The sequence below is a fragment of the Anopheles coustani genome, assembly GCF_943734705.1.
Source record: "Anopheles coustani chromosome X unlocalized genomic scaffold, idAnoCousDA_361_x.2 X_unloc_9, whole genome shotgun sequence".
NCBI lineage: Eukaryota > Metazoa > Arthropoda > Insecta > Diptera > Culicidae > Anopheles > Anopheles coustani.
Window position 1 is genome coordinate 170,001 of NW_026525203.1, and position 7,517 is coordinate 177,517.

Here is a 7,517-nt window from a genome sequence, read left to right on the forward strand (position 1 = left end):
TGGTTTCTTTTCCTCCCCTTATTAATATGCTTAAATTCAGGGGGTTGTCACACATGAACTGAGGCTTATGTACCTTGCGGTTGTTATCGTCACATCTGGCTTGCGACTACTTTGTTTCAATGTCCAATATGTACCGTTGGACTCGGTTAACGGGCTGTTAGCCCGCGTGTGGTTTAACTCACTGATACCTTCCATTGCCCATACGCTAGTTTGTTTGTGTTCCTTTGGTCAACTTCCATACTTGAATCATTTGTGCTACCGCTGCTGCTTCGACGCTACTTTGACATCTTCGCTTCTATTTAAATAAATAAATAAGCTGAAGCTAGACATCAGTAAACACCACCACAGACACCACAAGCACGCCTTCTCCTCGTACTTCCGCCTCACGCGGGAACACGGACGCTCTAAATACTTCGAATTCCAATGCCAGTATATTGTAAACCACGGGTTCTTTAATGCTAGCGGGTCGTCGCGACCCTAGTTAACATCATGGTGCACGTCTCGTGACGGGTGTCACGGCGTAGTTAAATGTATGCGATACATTTCTCAAATATAAGCGCTCAGTCATCTGTACATCATGGTAGGTTCCCACGACGTGCAATATGCGTTCAACTTATCAATGTTCATGTGTCCTGCAGTTCACATTATGACGCGCAGTTAGCTGCGGTCTTCATCGATCCATGAGCCGAGTGATCCACTGCCGAGGGTGACTAACTTGCGTAAGCCGCCGCTGTGCGCGTATACCCGTTCCCCGTAGGGAGGAGCAAGCCGCCGCTTAGAGACGAAGCATAAAGTGTCCTCATTCCACATAGGGCAAGCTGGATTAATCCATTTTACCCAGGACGGCCGAAGCGGCGTGGACCAGGGGAGAACTGAACCTTATACTTCACACCACAGTAAGTCTACGTGTCCTCTTCCACATAGGGCAAGCTAGAACTAACTATCTTACCCAGGACTGCCGAAGCAGCGTGGACCAGGGGAGGAACACACTTTTCATGGAAACGTAAGGCATCCATGACTGCCATAACGTAAGCCGCCGCTGTGCGCGTATACCCGTTCCCCGTAGGGAGGAGCAAGCCGCCGCTTAGAGACGAAGCATAAAGTGTCCTCATTCCACATAGGGCAAGCTGGATGAATCCATTTTACCCAGGACGGCCGAAGCGGCGTGGACCAGGGGAGAACTGAACCTTATACTTCACACCACAGTAAGTCTACGTGTCCTCTTCCACATAGGGCAAGCTAGAACTAACTATCTTACCCAGGACTGCCGAAGCAGCGTGGACCAGGGGAGGAACACACTTTTCATAGAAACGTAAGGCATCCATGACTGCCATAGTGCGTAAGCCGCCGCTGTGCGCGTAAACCCGTTCCCCGTAGGGAGGAGTCAAGCCGCCGCTTAGAGACGAAGTATGAAGTGTCCTCTTCCACATAGGGCAAGCTAGAATGAACTATCTTACCCAGGACCGCCGAAGCAGCGTGGACCAGGGGAGAACTGAACTTTATACTTCACACCACAGTATTGAGTAATGTGCCCTCTTCCACATAGGGCAAGCTGGAATGTTCCATTTTACCCAGGACGGCCGAAGCGGCGTGGACCAGTGGAGGACTACACAATCATGAGGTTTGATATCGACTTGTGTGTTTCAATAGGATACCGATGGTATGGTTTGAACCGATTTGATTTAGCCATTCTGAAGTCATCACTTGGTTGAAGCGCTGAACTAGGGAGGCATCGTTTACATATATATTGGTTTTCGCATGCTCTACTAGGTTAATGTCATAGGGTTGGCTATCGAGCATGCCCAAGTGATGACTTGATTGTGTGCTTGCTTGAATTCTTCACATTTCATACCATCGGTTAGTTGTCGAATCATTCCTCGATCATAACCTTCGTTCTTGGTTCATGTATGCTCTCTTCCACATAGGGCAAGCTAGAATTAACTATCTTACCCAGGACCGCCGAAGCAGCGTGGACCAGGGGAGAACTATACTTTGTCTTGTATGCCCTCTTCCACATAGGGCAAGCTAGAACTAACTATCTTACCCAGGACCGCCGAAGCAGCGTGGACCAGTGGAGGACTATACTTTGTTCATAACACCACAGTATTGAGTAATGTGCCCTCTTCCACATAGGGCAAGCTAGAATGAACTATCTTACCCAGGACCGCCGGAGCAGTGTGGACCAGTGGAGGACTACACAATCATGAGGTTTGATATCGACTTGTGTGTTTCAATAGGGTACCGATGGTATGTTTTGAACCGATTTGATTTAGCCATTCTGAAGTCATCACTTGGTTGAAGCGCTGAACTAGGGAGGGGCATCGTTTACATATATATTGGTTTTCGCATGCTCTACTAGGTTAATGTCATAGGGTTGGCTATCGAGCATGCCCAAGTGATGACTTGATTGTGTGCTTGCTTGAATTCTTCACATTTCATACCATCGGTTAGTTGTCGAATCATTCCTCGATCATAACCTTCGTTCTTGGTTCATGTATGCTCTCTTCCACATAGGGCAAGCTAGAATTAACTATCTTACCCAGGACCGCCGAAGCAGCGTGGACCAGGGGAGAACTATACTTTGTCTTGTATGCCCTCTTCCACATAGGGCAAGCTAGAACTAACTATCTTACCCAGGACCGCCGAAGCAGCGTGGACCAGTGGAGGACTATACTTTGTTCATTACACCACAGTATTAAGTATGGTGTCCTCTTCCACATAGGGCAAGCTAGAACTAACTATCTTACCCAGGACCGCCGAAGCAGTGTGGACCAGGGGAGGACTATACTTTATACTTCACACACTAGCCATACTGAAGTCATCACTTGGTTGAAGCGCTGAACTACGGCGGGGTAATCGTTTACAGGTTATAATCATATAGCTGCATGCTCATTAGTAGATAATGGAATATTGTATGGCAATATGAGCATGCCCAAGTGATGACTTTGTTTCAAGCTCAACAGGTAGGGTATTGAGTCCTCTTCCACATAGGGCAAGCTAGAATGAACTATCTTACCCAGGACCGCCGGAGCAGCGTGGACCAGTGGAGGACTCTATACTTTATACTTCACACCACAGTATTGAGTACGACTTGCATAAAGCCCCTATTGAGAACCACGAGGGCTCTCTCAATGTAGAACCACGAGGGCTCTAGTACCGATTCTCTCGGTACGGCTTGGTCCGTGTTCCTTTATGCTTGTACTCGCAGAAAGTCTCAACCCGGAGGTCTTGACTTTGATTGTCATAGTTGGACTACGACGGGGCATCCGACCATTGCTGATCGAACACCCCTGATTCACCATCTTTCGGGTAGGCGGTACGCGTACCTCCGGACGCGGAAGTCTCAACCCGGAGGTCTTGACTTTGATTGTCATAGTTGGACTACGACGGGGTATCCGACTCATCGAATACCCCAGAAGCACACCATCTTTCGGGTAGGCGGTACGCGTACCTCCGGACGCGGAAAGTCTCAACCCGGAGGTCTTGACTTTGGTTGTCATAGTTGGACTATGACGGGGCATCCGACCATTGCTGATCGAACACCCCTGTTACACCATCTTTCGGATAGGCGGTGCGCGACACCACCGACGCGGAAAGTCTCAACCCGGAGGTCTTGACTTTGTATTGTTGGATAGTCCTCTTCCACTATAGGGCAAGCTGGAAATATTCCATTTTACCCAGGACTGCCGAGGCAGCGTGGACCAGGGGAGAACTTCACGGAATCTTCAGGCATCCATGATTGCCATAGTGCGTAAGCCGCCGCTGTGTGCGTCAACTCGTTCCCCGTGAGGAGGAGTCTAGCCGCCGCTAAAAGACGAAGCATTAAGTGTCCTCATTCCACTATAGGGCAAGCTAGAATGAACTATCTTACCCAGGACCGCCGAAGCAGCGTGGACCAGGCGAAGACTATACTTTATACTTCACACCACAGTATTGAGTACGACTTGCATAAAGCCCCTAATGAGAACCACGAGGGCTCTCTCAATGTAGAACCACGAGGGCTCTAGTACCGATTCTCTCGGTACGGCTTGGTCCGTGTTCCTTTATGCTTGTACTCGCGGAAAGTCTCAACCCGGAGGTCTTGACTTTGATTGTCATAGTTGGACTACGACGGGGCATCCGACCATTGCTGACCGAACACCCCTGATTCATCATCTTTCGGATAGGAGGTGGGCGCACCTCCGACGCGGAAGTCTCAACCCGGAGGTTCGGACTTAGAGTTTTTCCCATTTAAAAGTTTTTCTCTTAGCCATACTGAAGTCATCACTTGGTGAACGATTGAACTAGGGCGGGTTAATCGTTTATAGGTATCATGTGGTTTGCATGCTCTCTTAGGTTAAGGTCATGTGGTTGGCTATCGAGCATGCCCAAGTGATGACTTTGTTTCACGCTTGCTTGATTTCTTCATGATTCCCTGTTATATAGTGTAATCATTCGAGAACAGGGAATCTTTGGTTTTGCTCAACAGGTATTGGATGTCAACTTGGTATCTAGATCGCATTAAGTCTCAACCCTTAGGTTCGGACTTGTATAGTGACATCTTGTTACGGTCTTGAGTCTCAACCCGCAGGTTCGGACTACTTAGTGTTTGATCGAATATAATATGGCAACTTGTGCCTAAGTCTCAACCCGCAGGTTCGGACTTCTGTTTATTTGGCCAATGTATGTATAAGGCAACTTGTGCCTAAGTCTCAACCCGCAAGTTCGGACTTGTGTATTTGTTCGAAGTCATGTATAAGGCAACGTGTGCCTAAGTCTCAACCCGCAGGTTCGGACTTGTTAGTGTTTCGTCAACTTTCATATGGCAACTTGTGCCTAAGTCTCAACCCGCAGGTTCGGACTTGTGTATTTGTTCGAAGTCATGTATAAGGCAACTTGTGCCTAAGTCTCAACCCGCAGGTTCGGACTTGTGTATTTGTTCGAAGTCATGTATAAGGCAACGTGTGCCTAAGTCTCAACCCGCAGGTTCGGACTTCTATAGTGTTTCGTCAATTATCATATGGCAACTTGTGCCGAAGTCTCAACCCGCAGGTTCGGACTTCTATAGTGTTTCGTCAATTATCATATGGCAACTTGTGCCTAAGTCTCAACCCGCAGGTTCGGACTTGTGTATTTGTTCGAAGTTTTATATAAGGCAACTTGTGCCTAAGTCTCAACCCGCAGGTTCGGACTTCTATAGTGTTTCGTCAATTATCATATGGCAACTTGTGCCGAAGTCTCAACCCGCAGGTTCGGACTTCTATAGTGTTTCGTCAATTATCATATGGCAACTTGTGCCGAAGTCTCAACCCGCAGGTTCGGACTTCTATAGTGTTTCGTCAATTATCATATGGCAACTTGTGCCGAAGTCTCAACCCGCAGGTTCGGACTTCTGGAAGGATCACTTGGCCACTAATGATCCTTCCGCAGGTTCACCTACGGAAACCTTGTTACGACTTTTACTTCCTCTAAATCATCAAGTTCGGTCAACTTCGATAAAGCAGACGCGGTTCACGAGGATCCAGCGAACGATCATCTCCAAAGACCTCACTAAATAATCCATCGGTAGTAGCGACGGGCGGTGTGTACAAAGGGCAGGGACGTATTCAACGCTGGCTGATGACCAGCACTTACTAGAAGTTCCGAGTTCATATGGACCATTGCAATCCATAATCCCTACTAAGTGAGTATTTGAGTGATTTCCCGTTCCTCTCGGAATAGGAGACACGCTGCTACCCACATTGTAGCACGCGTGTAGCCCAGAACATCTAAGGGCATCACGGACCTGTTATCGCTCGATCTCATTTTGCTAAACACAAATTGTCCTGCTAAGCAGCGTACCGTAAGTGCACTTGCGCACACGAACAGCGAAGGTGTCAGGTCATACTCCACCGAAAGGTCCTAACCCGTTCCAATCGGCATCGACGCATTAACGCTGACTGCGTTCTAGTTAGCATATGTGAGTCACGTTCGTTATCGGAATTAACCAGACAAATCAATCCACGAACTAAGAACGGCCATGCACCACTACCCTTAAATTTGAGAAAGAGCTATTAATCTGTCTCACCTCCATAAGTTCGGACCTGGTAAGTTTTCCCGTGTTGAGTCAAATTGAACCGCAAGCTCCATTTCATTTTTTTTTTTTTTTTTTTTTTTTTTTTTTGGACGAGGGTTCACATTGGCCTTGGCCCCGAAGGACCATGACCAACATTACTCCCTCCTCTGAGCCTTTAACCTTCCGTCACGCTGTGCACCTACACGGTAGAAGCGATGACGGAAGAGGCATCTGTCCCTAGGATAAAATCACACTTTACGGACACTGTGGCACGCAACTAACTCCTGAAGGGTGAAAGCGCGTGTCGCCAAAGGTCTAACAGGTACTACCCTGACTACCAGGGGCTATTTCCCAAGCCTAAGGAGACGGACTCGGCGCAATGCAACTTAAGCGGCTCAGAAGATCGATCCGACAGCTGACTTACATGACACCAATACCTCCTAAAATCCCGTAAATGGGACTTGCACTAAGGTTCAAATATCATGCGGATGCGTCAGCCCGCAAAACTAGGCTCCTGCCTCGTCTACGTGCTGGGTCTCCGATATCTGACACTTCTTGATGTTACTCATGCTGGCCCGCAAAACCAAGCTCCTGCTCGGTCTACGTGCCGTCCCTTGTGGCCTGTTTGGAATGTACAAGGCCCTGAACTCGACCGGTGTCCTAAAGGTTGTTCAGCGATGGTTCGGTACCGCGATTGGCGGGTGGGTCAGCAACCCCCGGTGCATCCCTCCCCAAAGCATCACAAACCTTAAGTATCCAGTCTTGTTCCCTTCACCCTGAGGTCGTCCAACGTCTGACTTGACTTAGTCATGGAAGACTTGGTTGCCTTGGTCGGCAATCCTCGGCGCCCTACATCAACCAATTCTTTGTCGCGTCTATGTCGGACTTGCCCTCATCCACTTTCCCTGGCCGATGTTGTGCCAGGCCCTTGACAGTTCAGGTTTCTGGATTGACTTGTTCATTATCGCATAGTTATCACCGGCAGCGCTTAGCGGTGGATCCCTTACCGACAAATCACAAGTCGCCCCATAGCCTGTCCTGCCCTCACTCCACACTGTGCGCTTTCGCGCCTGCACTAATGTGCCCGCGTTCTGCACCCGCTGGTGCTTCCTTTGGCCTGGCTGGTCTTGTGCCAGGCCCTTGACAGTCTGGTCTCCGGTTTGACGAGACAATTGTCGCAAAGGTACCACCTTGGTGCCAACGCTCACCGGTGCATCCCCTATCGACGTATGGCAAGTCGCCCCATAGACCTTTCCGTCACCTTCCTACTGTGCGCCTTAGCGCCTGCACTTACGTGCCCGCCTGTGCCGCAAGCGTCGTCCGTTCTGCTGCTGGTCATGGCTTTCGATGTGACCATCCCATCATACTCGCCCGCCAGCAACCCCAGGAGAAGCACCACCAACTCCTTCGTGTCCGAACGTCCACTCGCGGCCTGCGCATCGGTCTCAGTCCTGCGCCCCGGGAGGCGACAGAGCACATCTGG

At 49.3% G+C, this 7,517-nt stretch overlaps 1 non-coding gene and 1 pseudogene across 1 annotated transcript; both read right to left on the bottom strand.

The window, feature by feature from the left end:
* The window catches only part of LOC131271074 (large subunit ribosomal RNA), an 11,105-nt pseudogene extending 11,038 nt beyond the window's left edge, over positions 1-67 (bottom strand).
* Positions 68-554: 487 nt separating this feature from the next.
* Positions 555-709, bottom strand: LOC131271076 (5.8S ribosomal RNA). The gene has a single exon (XR_009180055.1). It is a non-coding gene; the product is annotated as a 5.8S ribosomal RNA (ribosomal RNA).
* Positions 710-7,517: the final 6,808 nt, after the last annotated feature.